This window comes from Tursiops truncatus, chromosome 3, assembly GCF_011762595.2.
Source record: "Tursiops truncatus isolate mTurTru1 chromosome 3, mTurTru1.mat.Y, whole genome shotgun sequence".
NCBI lineage: Eukaryota > Metazoa > Chordata > Mammalia > Artiodactyla > Delphinidae > Tursiops > Tursiops truncatus.
The window spans coordinates 145692837-145705275 of record NC_047036.1 but is presented as its reverse complement, the minus strand read 5'-3'; the positions used below and the strand labels follow the sequence as shown (position 1 = coordinate 145705275).

At 50.2% G+C, this 12439-nt stretch overlaps 1 protein-coding gene and 1 long non-coding RNA gene across 2 annotated transcripts in view; both read right to left on the bottom strand.

The window, feature by feature from the left end:
• Positions 1-12439, bottom strand: part of KCNIP1 (potassium voltage-gated channel interacting protein 1) — a 223494-nt gene that overhangs the window by 127959 nt on the left and 83096 nt on the right. The window lies entirely within an intron of this gene.
• The window catches only part of LOC141278359 (uncharacterized), a 70160-nt gene continuing 58878 nt past the window's right edge, over positions 1158-12439 (bottom strand). Inside the window, exon 3 of the long non-coding RNA XR_012330954.1 lies at positions 1158-1170. This is a non-coding gene — a long non-coding RNA (uncharacterized lncRNA). The remainder of the gene's footprint in view (positions 1171-12439) is intronic.

The following is a 12439-nucleotide window of genomic DNA, read 5'->3' as shown; positions in this document are numbered from 1 at the left end:
CTGGCCCTGAAAGGAACTGGCCACGTTGAGGGCACCCGAGACAGTCTCTTTCTGAGCCTCTGTGCTGACTGGCTCACTATGCTGGGGGTCAGGAGAGGAGAGAGAGCTCATGAGCTGTGACCTGGTGCAGACCCAGAGACCACGCACTTTGCAATCAGGAAGCTTGGGGTTTGCAGCCCAGAACTGGCGCCCGGCCATGTGCCCTTGACTGTGCTTCTCCGTGCTGGGTCTGGTTTGCTCATCTGGTCAGTGCAGATAGTAAGACCACTCGCCAGGGCCGGGGGAGGATTATATGAGATGATGTGAATCCCGCAGTGACACCTGGCACTGAGGAGCAGCACGTGAACGGCTACTGTTGGTTGTTATCTAGGAGGCCTGCTGCCACCCTGAGTAGTGGAAACCACAGCCTTGTGTGGTCAGGCCTGGAGCACGAGTCCCTCCTTGTGCCTAGCACCGAGCCACCGGAGGGAAACGAAATTGAAGCCACCACTGTGGCCTTTTGGGAAAGTCCTGTCACCTACCCTAGATGTCACAGCCTACATGGCAGACCGGCAGATACATGCCTAGTCTGCAAGTTCCTGCGGCCGAGGAGCAGAGGGGGAGGTGGTGAGAGGTGGAGAGCTGCGAGGCCAAGAGGGAAGGCTACTTCTGTGGGCTGGACCAGGGCCAGGGCACAGAGTCCCGTGGTAAATATTTGCTGATGGACTGGCCTTAAAAGCAAAGGAAATCCATGCATTGTGCAGGATCTGGTCTTAACCTTTCAGAGCCCTGCAAATTAAAGGCATCAGAGGAAGGTTTGAGTGTGGGGCAGAGTGGCGGCCCTTGGGCTTGTAGGGTCTCCGAATCATACATGGAGGGAGCTGCCGGCCTCACCCAAGTGGTGAGAATCCACGGTGAGGTCATTTCATGCTGGCCTCAGCTTGGTCCCTCTGGCACCATCCCATCTCAGTGGCAGCTTCTAGCCCTGCCTGCTTCACCGCTCTTTGCCAGGGTCAAGACCCAGGTTAGACTCCAGGCAGGCTGTGCCTCTTCAAGGACACCTTACTGGATGCCTGAAGGTTGCATGGTGGTCCCTTACTGTGCTGCGATGCCTCCATGATAGCAGGAAACACACGTTCCAACTTCGTTCTTGTGACCGAGCACAGGAGCCAGGTCTGGTCCACGTTTGGTCTGCAGCCCAAGCACAGGGTGGGAAAGAGCAGGTGTCTATTACAACAGGTGAGAGGTGGAATGAATGCAATCTCTCTTTCTGGTTTCTCCACTGCTAATGCATTTATTGTTTCTGCCTCTCCCTGCCCTCAGATTTCACTCCATTTCTTTCTTCTATCTTGCACAGCTTTTTAATACCACTTGTGTCCTATTGGGATTAAGAACTAAGAGAAGCCCTGAACAGCTAACCTGCCTCATGGGTGATGGAGCCAGAGCCCAGGATTCTCAGGGCAGAGCTGAAGCCAGGCTGAAGTTTCGCAGGATGCTCTAGTCCAGCTCCCAGGCAAGGTTCCACCTTCTGCTTCCATCTCTCCCTCTGTCTCTGGGGATGGCTGGCAGCTGACTGTGGTTCTGATCCATTGCCCCCATAATTACCTCCAAATGTTATTTTCGTGAAGCCATATTCTCCTCCACACCACTGTGACTCCCAGCCGTCCCCGCCACGTGCTCCATTAGTTTCAAACCTGTAGCTGGTGTATTTAAAGGGCACCGCAGCCCAGTTCATAGCCCTGCATATGAACTGGGACAAGGCTGCTCTGGAGAGAGGGCAGGAACAGATGTTTATCGAACACCTACAAGGTGTCTTGCACTTGCCAATGGCAGGTGTGCTCTTTGCAATGACCTGCGGGGTTGGTACTGCATTTATAATCCCTGCTTTAAAGACTGAGGAAGCTGAGAGGGGATGCAACTTGCCCAAGGCCACGCAGGCCGTCCCTGGCAGAACGTGGGCTCACACCAGGGCTGTCTGCTCCCGAGTCTGTGCTCCATGCCCTGCCCACAACTCCTCCCATGTCCCGTTCAGAAATGCCAGAGGTGACCCAGGATCACCTCTTGGGAAAGGTGCATGTGTAAACTCGAAAGAGGCCCTTCCTTGTCCAGGAAGCTCTGTCCCCTCTCTCTGTCTCCGCAGAGCCTGCAGCTGGGAATCCGACTCCACAGTCTTGCTCTGGGCTGGCCCCAGGTCAGCTTTCCTGGTGAAATTTCCTGTCACTAAATGTAGAGCTGTGCACTCATTGCCAAGTTCATGGCAGGCCTAATTCAGTAAACGTGCACTTATTTGTTTATTTGGACAGTAAGCAGGCTCACAACAGTCTTCTGATTTAAGCCCCAACAGAAAGCCCATTTTCTAGATGAGAAAACAAGCTCAAGGAGGCTGGCTAACTTGCCCAAGGTCACAAAGATGGTTAAGTGGTGGAGCTCAAGTTCAAAACTAAGTCTGTCTAACTCCAGTCCAATTCTGAAGCGCAGTATTTCCAAACATTAATTGGCCATCTGCTGGCTGCGTGATAGGCACGGCGCTACTCAATTTTTATGAGCTCTCTCATTGAATCAGCAAGTGGCACTGGACTATCTGTTATTAAATCATATTTATAAAAGGGGAAACTGAGGCTCTGAGCATCTGGCTAATTTGCCCAGGGTTGCACAGCTAAAGAATGGTGGAACGGAGGTTTGAATCAGGCCCTTTTGGTTCCAGAGGTTAAACTCTAAGCATTTGCTGTCCTACCCCTGCAATAGGACATGTCTATCAAAGGCAGGGCACCAAGCTAGGCTCTTGGGAGGCAGGAATCAATGAGACGTGTTCCAGGGGAGGATGACAGGAAAGTCCTCAGTCACAGTGCAATGTGAGAAGGGTGGGCTGAGGAGTCTGTCCAGGGTGGGGGAGGTGGAGAAGGGGAGGCCACGGGTGCATGGGGGCCAAAAGTGGCTCCCAAGAGTAGAGGAAGCTTAACATGGATCTTTAAGGACAAGCACGATTTGGGTGGGAAAAGAAAAGGAAGAAGGGAATTCCAGGCAGACGGAACAGCCTGTGCTAAGGCCCAGAAGCGAAATAGAGCATGATGTTCTCAGGGAAACGCAGGTGATTCCATGTGGCACTGGTCAAGAGTTCCAGGTGGTGAGCAACTTAAGAGGCAGGCCAAGGCCAGGTTGAGTAAAGTATGCGGTTACGAGCAGCGGTGCAATCTTATGGTCAATTAATCTACGACAAAGGAGGCAAGAATATACGATGGAAAAAGGCAGTCTGTTCAATAAGTGGTGCTGAGAAAACTGGACAGCTACGTGTAAAAGAATGAAATTAGAACATTTCCTCACACCATATACAAAAATAAACTCAAAATGGATTAAAGGAGTTGTATGGTTTCAGGACCCTCCAAGTCCATCCATGTTGTTACAAATGGCAGAATTTCATTCTTTTTTTATGGCTGAATAATATTCCATTATACACACACACACACACACACACACACACACACACACACACACATATGTGATATATATATCACGTCTTTTACATCCATTCATCTCTTGGTGGACACCTAGGTTGCTTCCATGTTTGTCCTTATTTAAATACCTCATTCAGGTCAGTGCTGGAGGAAGGAGGAAGTGAAGAAGAAGATATTCAGGTGAAATTCATATGCCGGCTCTTGGGTTCTCCAGTTTCTTCTCCTTCCCCCACTCACAGTGTTCTAACTTTTCACTCCCCCCTCCCAGACCCATCACATGCTTATGTCCACCCCACAGTCCTAAGCATCACAAAATCTTGGGGTGGGAAAGCACCTCTGCATTCCTCCTGGCTATTGCCTCCTCTTCCACATGTGACCAGAAATATTCTACTTGATTGCCTCCAATGATGGGCAACTCATTATATGAGATAAAGGACCTGTAACTCTGACAAGTCGGGCAGTGGTTGGACATTAGTTGCCCTGATTTCATTTGAGATGTAAGAAAACTAAGCAGGTGCCACCATTAGATTGCACAGGATTTCTGGGGAAGAAAAGGGCCTCCTTAGCTGTGTCTGGGTGAGAGGTCACAGGTCAAAGATGAATGCATTGTATGCTGCAACAACTTCGCTCTCCAGTGTAATCACAATAGCATTTATTGAGCACGGACCGTATGCCTGGCATTGTGTATTAGCTCATTTTAATTGCTGCTTCCACTTTTACCCACAGACTGATGTCAGATTTTAGAGGCGACATTTGCTAGAGGAAGGAGGAGTGAATTGGTTCTGTCTGGCTCCTGCTCTAGTGCCCCTTCTGGCCTCTGGTTCTGGCTAAGGCAGTGTCAGTGGACCTCAACTCCAGGGCAGCCTGTAGGTCTACACAGGCCTATGGGATCTATAAACTGCCTTACTTATGGTCCAGGGCCTCAGCCTTGTGTTCTCTGCCTTCTCTTCCCTCCCACCTGACCCCCTGCACACACACAGGTAGGGGCACAGGAGGGAGCATTTCAGATGTGGTTCAGGGCCCGTCTGCACTCTCAATATCCCGTTTCGGCTTCAGCATCTTAGATGGCAGGAAGCCTCTTCCCCTCTGGTCTCAGCTGGCTTCTGTCCCCTGGTCCCATGCAGAGCAGGACAGAGCCCTGTTCCTGCAGAGGGTCCCGCAGAGGTGTGACGGGGCCCCTTGGGCATCTCCCAAGCCTCCACTCCCTGCGCAAGACCAAGATCTCCTCTTCTGCAACCTCGGAGCCTCTGACCTGTGGGTGTCCTTGGTAATGGGCGGTGCTTGGGCAGGCAGCAGAGAGAAAGCCTGCCCTGGCTCTGAGTGTGTGCAGCTGTGGTCAGACAAGCTCACCTGATCCCAGCGTGCACATGTTCGCACAAGGTTCCTAATGCTGAAATAACACCTCTACCTCCCACTTGTAACATCTCAAGCGTGCCCGTCCATCTCTCTTGCTTCTTTGACCCTCCTAAAACCCTGTGAGAGAGGCCAAGTAGGTATTATTGTCTCCACCTTACAGATAGGTATTATTGTCCCCCTTTTACAGATTAAAAAATGAGGGTTGGAGAAGTGAAGTGATTGCTTCCCGAGAGTTGGAGTAAAAAAATCAAAGTCAGGTCCACCCAAGTCCTGGTTCTCTGCTTCTTTCATTCATTGTTTCCACGGGTTTGCTTCTATACCCACAGGGCTAGGTAACTTGTCTGGGGTCACATGGCTGAAAGATGGCAGCAACAGAATTGAAACCGAGAGACCACGGACAGGTATCCGGTGCAGGACGTGTGGAACTGGATGACGACCCTTCTCAGCCCCTCGCTGGCTGGTCGCCTCCTCACCTGCAGGTCCCTGCTGGTCTGGGCTCCCACTGGTGATGTATGGGGCAGGGAGCGGGCTGGCAATTCCTTCCTTCTCTCGGCTTCCCTGGCTGCCAGAGAGGCAGGTGGCTTCCTCTCATTTCCCATTCAAAGGGCATTGAGCTTGCAGAAGGCAGATGAATGAGCTCTTCAGCCAGGGAAGATTTTGTTGTTAAAATACACGGTCTGATTATGAGTGATTGAGGAGCTAGGAGAGACTGCAGTTGTCTCTGATTTGTTCTGGTTTGAAGTAGTTCTAAACAAGTCACCAGGACGCAGGAGCGGGGGCTGCAGAGTTCAGCGTTGCAGGCCTTTGGCAGTGACACATTTCCTGAGGACGCCAGGGCCGTTTCTGACAATCCCGGACAGGGTTTTCAAACAGTTTTTGAAATCAGATTCGGTACATTTATCTTGTCTCCTTTCCATGTGGCATGAAAGCTTCCCCATTTTCTCTCTCTCGCTTTCTTTTCTTTCTTCCTTTTATACATATATATTTTATTTTATTATTTTCTTGTCCTCTCCAGCATCAGAAGTGAGCCGCAAATTAAGGGAAGGCGGCTTGGGGAACCGAAAGCAGCCTGGTGTGGAATAATGATGTTATCGGTGGCCTGAGATTCGTCGTGCCACTGCCTCCCATGTCTGTCTGACAAGGAGAATCTGCTTGAGAGAATTCATCCTGTCAGGATTGAAGGCAGTAATTCAGGCCAGTGATTCATGACCCCTTTATGGGCCCATGAATCCATTCATCTTCCAAATTGATCTCAATCCAAAATCCACGATCGTCCATTCCAGCAGGAGGTGGCAGAGGGAGTGCGATGTGTGGGAGACGAGCCTCTCGGCCAGCAGAGACGAAGGGGGACCCTGGCGGCTGCTCCGCGTGACGGGAAATGCGGCTCCGTGAAGACGTTTCAATTAGATGGTTTGTGAGATGCCCGACTCAGCCCCGCAAGAAGGCTGGACAGCTCCTTCCTCACCAGGAGAGGATGACAGAGTAAGACACCTCCCGCCCCCCCACGTCCGTTTGTCACTTCTGCCTTGGTTTGAGTCATAGCGTTGCTGCAGCTGCAAGCGACTGTCCTGCTCCTGCCCTTTGAACCGGACTGAGCCAGCCACCCACCATTCGTGAACTCTCCAGGGTCCAAATGCTTGTTCAGGGATGATGGCCCTGCCCGACCCCAACAGTGGCAGGATGACCAGACGTGAGGAACACGCACAGACGCTGGAGCCAGGTCAGCTGGGTTCAAACCCTGGCTTTTCATTCTGGTGGCTGCTGCGTGAACGTGAGCATGTCACTTCAATTCTCCGTGTCTCAGTTTCCCCACAAAGCTCACCCATGGCCCGAATGTGTGGCTGAAAGGAGTTGAATATATAGTAAACACTGAGCGCTGCCTGGTACACAGCCAGTGCTCAATCAGTGTTGGCTAACCCCACACGCTCTCCCGCGCTTTGCCCGCTGGCTTCCTAGAAGCTCTGCCCTTGACTCCGATGTCTGCTTCCAGTCCCATTGGTTTGGGAACTCCCTGGACAACCCCCTTTGGCTTCTAGCATCTTCATTTCCTGTATCCATTTTGGCCTTGGTCACAGCTCCAGCTCTGGTCCACCAGAATGCCACCTACTAAGCAGGCCCCAAACTGGAGGGGCGTTCAGACAGGATGAGAGCTTTGGGACCGCTGTCCAGTGTTTGCACAGCTGAGGCCCAGAGAAAGGAAGGCACTCGCCCAGGGGCGCTCACCAGTGACCCCTGGAGCTGGCGTCCCGGCTCCAAGTCTAATGCTCTCTCCAATGTCCCACGACGCCTTAGAAGGTGCTTTCTTAGTGATGTCACTTCTCTTTTCCTTGGCTGTGCCCCAGGCAGGAGTCCTGGCTCATGGACACGGCTCTGGAGCACACCTGAGTCTCTCAGGTGACACCCAGTCTGGCACGGGTCTCAAAGGTAGGGTCCCTCAGTTCTCGATCCGAGAGGCGGCTGCCAACTGTGACAAGATCTCCACGTGGCAGCCGTGGCCTCACAACCGGTGTAGTGGGTGGGCTGGGTGGGTGGGTCACAGGGTGTCAGCATTTGCAGAGAAATGTGCTTTTTTTTTTTTTTTTAAACAAATGGACAGATGAGCTTCCCTGTATGGGGGTGGGGGATTCCAATGTTCTAGAACAAGTTGTTTGAATTACTGTCTTTTTATTGCGTACAAGAGAATAAACAAACCCTCTGCATGTGCTGCCTTTCTTTGTTTTCAAAGCCATGTTCTTCAAACCTTGGAGCTTCAGAAACAACTTTTTTGGGTCCCTGCATCTTTATGTTGGAAGGAATGTCAGCTAGCCTGGTATGTACAACACTGGCAGCCCTGTTATCCAGGCAGGTGTGGAATGAGCTGGGATGAAGCCACCACCCTGACACTCCCTTGCCCCATTGTCCCCACACAGGCCTTCCTCAAGGCTACCAGAGAGCACTGCCTGTCAAACGCTTGCTCTACAACCATGGTGCAAACTTGCATAATGTAGGGGGATGATGGATCGGTTGTAAAGAGCCTGGCTCTTTGGAGTCAGAGCCTTGAGTTCAAATCCAGCCATTTGTTAGAAGTGTGATCTTGGCAAAATTATCCTTTGTCTCTAAGTCTCAGCTTCCCTTCGGTAAAGTGGGGTAATATACTTATCCTGCGGAGTTCTTAGGAAGATCAAATGAGCTAACACAGGTGGTAGTTCCTTCTCCTCTACCCTTCCTCCTACATTCTAGAACCTAAGCACTCTGGCCCACCACAGGCTACACCCCAGAGAGTTAGTCCTGGAGATGGGCAGGGAATCAGCCCTGAGGGGCCTGCAGGGGAGAGACGCAGGGGTCTCTTCCTTCCATCATCTTGGGGTCTCTACCACAGATCTTCCAGGCAAAGTGCTCAGTGCAAATACAACGCCCCCTTGCTCAGTAGATCGCAACCTTACCCTCGGGGGACGGCTCATCTTTTGAAATGCTCGGGATGGAGCCTGGGGAAGGTGGGCCTCATGCAGGGTCCTCTGCTTCTCTGGCCAGCGACACTTGCTGTGAGTTATTTTCACAGATTCCCCTACTGATGACACAAGGCATGGCCCTCGCAGACACAGTTCCCTGACCTGAGGGCTGTCCTCCTGGGCTCTGCTTCAGAGCAGACTCACAACCAGGTCGCACCACCGCGTCCCCTTTGCCTGCACCCCTCCTACACTCCATCGCCTACCCCCACCTCCATCCTTCACCCTTCCAACCCCCAGCCTCAGCATCTACCACAACCAATGAATACCTGTCATTCAGAACTCTTGGAAGAAGCCAGGCCAGGGGAGCCGCTTGGCAGGATTCTGGTGGCCTTGACGTGGACTCTCACACGTGGACTGGGGGGCTTGTCTGAAGGAGGGGTGGCCTAGTTAGATTGATCTGATGCTCCATCCCATCCAGTTGTGCACACAGCACTTAAAACCACATGGCCAAGTGGTACCTGCTACACTGTTCATGAGGAACCCAGTGGGAACAACGGCTAATGTTTACCACATGTGGACCTTGTGGTACTGCCTTTCACAACTCATTGAGGAGACTTGACAATTGTTATTTACATTTATAGAGAAGGAAACTGTAGTTAGAGTCTGTAACACCCGGCCCCATAGTGGGAAAGGCCGTCCTTGAACCCTGGCTTTCTGACTACAAAGTACTGTGCTCTTAGCCACGTAGATACACCCGTCTCTTGGAGGAGGAAGAGACAAATGCCATCTCTTTCTGAAACCCAAGGCAACGCTGATCCAGGATGCTCCCCAAGGTGTCCAGCACCCTGTGACTGGCTCTGTGCATCCTATATAATCCCAATGGATGTGATTTATTAGGAAGAAGGAGGCACCAACAAAAATAAGGAAAGACAGGAACATTTGTGGAGCTCCTGCCATGTGCTTTATACCATGTTGAGGACTCAGAAATCCTGGCCTTGCCCATTTCTAGTTGTGTCATGTAGGAGAAGCTGCCCTTTGGGAGCCCTGGGCCTGTCATCTGTAAAATGAGAAGCCCCCCTCAAACAATATCAAATGACTCCTCATTGAGCAAGAATTATATCTTGACTCAATCTCTTAAGGGTAACCTTGTAGTCCGTTATACAACAGAGGTCCGGAAAGGCTAACTGACTTTTCCAAGCTTATATCCCTCTTGAAGCTAGAGCCCACTCTCCCTTTCCTACAGTAATGGCTGGGAAGGGAAGCCCCCCGACACATGTTCCCAAACTCCAGCCCTCTATGAGGCCCCCCGTGAGGTGACAACCCCTTCATCTCCCTCTACTTGGGAAGAGTGACTGAGAGAACACTGGGGAGAGGGACCCCCAGCGAGGGGTGATATCTGTTTAATGAGGGGCTGTGGGAGGGTGGAAAACATACCCGATTTATCTTTGTTCCCTAAATACCTCTTAAATTCTCCCTCAAATACTTCTAATTCAGCAGAATGTGAACAATTATAGCGGGAAGCTATTCATAGGTGGAAGGGGGCTGATGGAATTATTTATCAAAGTGACATTTTAATTATAGTGAAGAATGAGTTTGTTGTCACCGAGATGGAAGGTGGTGGCACCAGGCCTCCACACACCCCTCCAGAGCAAATTAAAAATGCTCCCCTCTCCACGATAACTCCATTAGGTGCTGGGGATGCAGGGAGCAAATGGCAGGTTCTTTCCAGTACACATTTCTGGGAGTTGGTGTGACGTGAGGGGTTCTGCTTCCCGCTGGGAGGTGGGAGGGTCTCCAGGACACGTGGGGTCGGTAGGCAGAAGCCAGATGGATTCAGAAGAGACTCCTTCTGCTTTCAGGGGGCTCTCCTCCCCACCTGATCGTGGACCAGGCCACTTGCCCACACTATCCTTGTGTCCCGCTCTCTTCTAGAAGAAGAGATATCTGCCTAATCAATTCCAACCATGCAGAAGTGTATACAGCAAAGATTAAGCCACTTGAAGTAAATGAACCAATTTCCTTAACCTCCCTGACTCCTGGGTCCCCTCCTCTGAGGCATCCAGTGTGTGCAGATTCTCCTGAATTGGTCCTGAGATAATCTACACACACACAAGCCTGTTTGTAGTCTGTGCTGGCTTCAATTTTCCCCTTTAGTTATTGCTGGGCTGTTTTGCCTCCCTAACTAGAAGGAAAGCAAGCAGAAGGCAAATTACGTTTTGTCTGGCATTCACCGACACCCCATAGCATGACACTGTTCTTGGTTTCTACCATTTATTTAGTCAGCACCCGAGACACACCAGGCACCATGCTTGGCACTTGGCAGAGGTGTTAGTTCCGACCTTCCAACAGGCCACGGAGGGTTGAGTTTCTATCCTCATTTTGTAGATAAGGAAACCTAGATTTGGAGTGGCTAAGTCAAGCCTTCCAAGTCATGACATGCAGTTTTTGGGTGTAGCCCTGGGCCTGCATCTACTCATTCAACATTTCATATATTCTTACATGTGCCCGCCACTGCATCAAAGACAATTAAGAAACGGTCTCCGATCTCCAGGCATGCACAGTCTACATGTGGGTGGGACAGGGAGGACAACAGATAAGTCAACATGCTATTAATGGTGTAATAATGGTCACCTTCATAGAATGTGCTTAGTGTTTGGAAAAAGGAGGGTTGGTGTTTAAATATAAGCCCTGTCACTTTCTACGTCACACATGACCTTGGATAAGTCACTTGGGTTTTTTTCAGGGCTTAGTTTGCTTAAGTGTAAAATGGGCATAATAATACCCATCTCGTTGGGCTGTTACGAGCAATGGGGATAATATTTATAAAGAATTGAAGGGACTAGAATTTTTCCAAAAAAGATACCCAAATGGCCGATAAGCACATGAAAAGATGCTCACCATCACTAATCATCAGGGGAATGCAAAGCAAAACCACAATGAGATATCACCTCACACCCTTTAAGATAATTATTGTCGAACAACATAAAATAACTAGTGTTGGTTAGGATGTGGTAAATTGGAACCCTCGTGCACCACTGGTGGGAATGTAAAATGGTGCTGCTGCTATGGAAAACAGAATGGCGGTTCCTCACAACATTAAAAACAGAATTATCATATAATCCAGCAATTCCACTTCTGGGTATATACGCAGAAGAATTGAAAGTAGGGACTCAAAGAGATATTTGTATATCCATGTTCATAGCAGCATTATTCACAATAGCCAATATCCAAAAGGCGGAAGCAACCCAAGTGTCCATTCAGGGATGAATGGATAAACAAACTGTGGTATATACATACAATGGAATATTAATCAAAAAAGAAGGAAATTCTGACCCATGCTATACCCTGGATGAACCTTGAAGACATTATGCCGAGTGAATAAGCCACTCCCAAGAAGACAAATACTGTATGATTCCACTTACATGAGGTCCTTAGAGTAGCACAACTTACAGTGACAGAGAGCAGAATGGGTTTCCTGGGGCTGGAGGGAGGGGGAATGGGGAGTTCGTGTTTAATGGGTTTCAGTTTCAGTTTTGCAAGATGAAAACCTTCTGGAGATGGTTGTTGGTGGTGGTTGTACAATGTGAATGTATTCAGTGGTACTGAACTGTGCCCTTAGCAATGGTTAAGATGGTAAATTTCCTGTGATGTATATTTTACCACCATTGAAAAAAAAGAATTGAGAGATCTCAACAAGTGCTACTTCTCTCTCCTCTTTTCTTTCCCTTCTTCTTCTTCTTTTTTTTTTTTAAGATTTTATTTATTTATTTTCTTTGTTTCTTTGGCTGCGTTGCGGCACGGGGGTTTCTCTCTAGTTGTGATGTGAGGGTTTTCCCTCCCTAGTTGTGGCGTGCAGGCTCCAGGGCACATGGGCTCTGTAGTTGTGGCTCACAGGCTTAGCTGTCCTGCAGCATGTGGGATCTTAGTTCCCCGACCAGGGATCACCCGCGTCCCCTGCATTGGAAGGTGGATTCTTTACCACTGGACCACCTGGGAAGCCCCTCCCTCCTTCTCAAACAAACTAAACAGAGCGTCCACCACAGTCCCGGTTCTGGGAACACAGCTCCTGCCTCCCTGTGGCTCAGACTTTACTGAGAAGAAGGACATATAGGCAGGTGATGATCACTCCCTGTGATATGTGCTATGCTGGAGTTCAGCCTAGGGCGTGGGGGAAGCACAAAGCGTGCCTGGTGTGTGTGTGTGTGTGTGTGCACGCACACACCT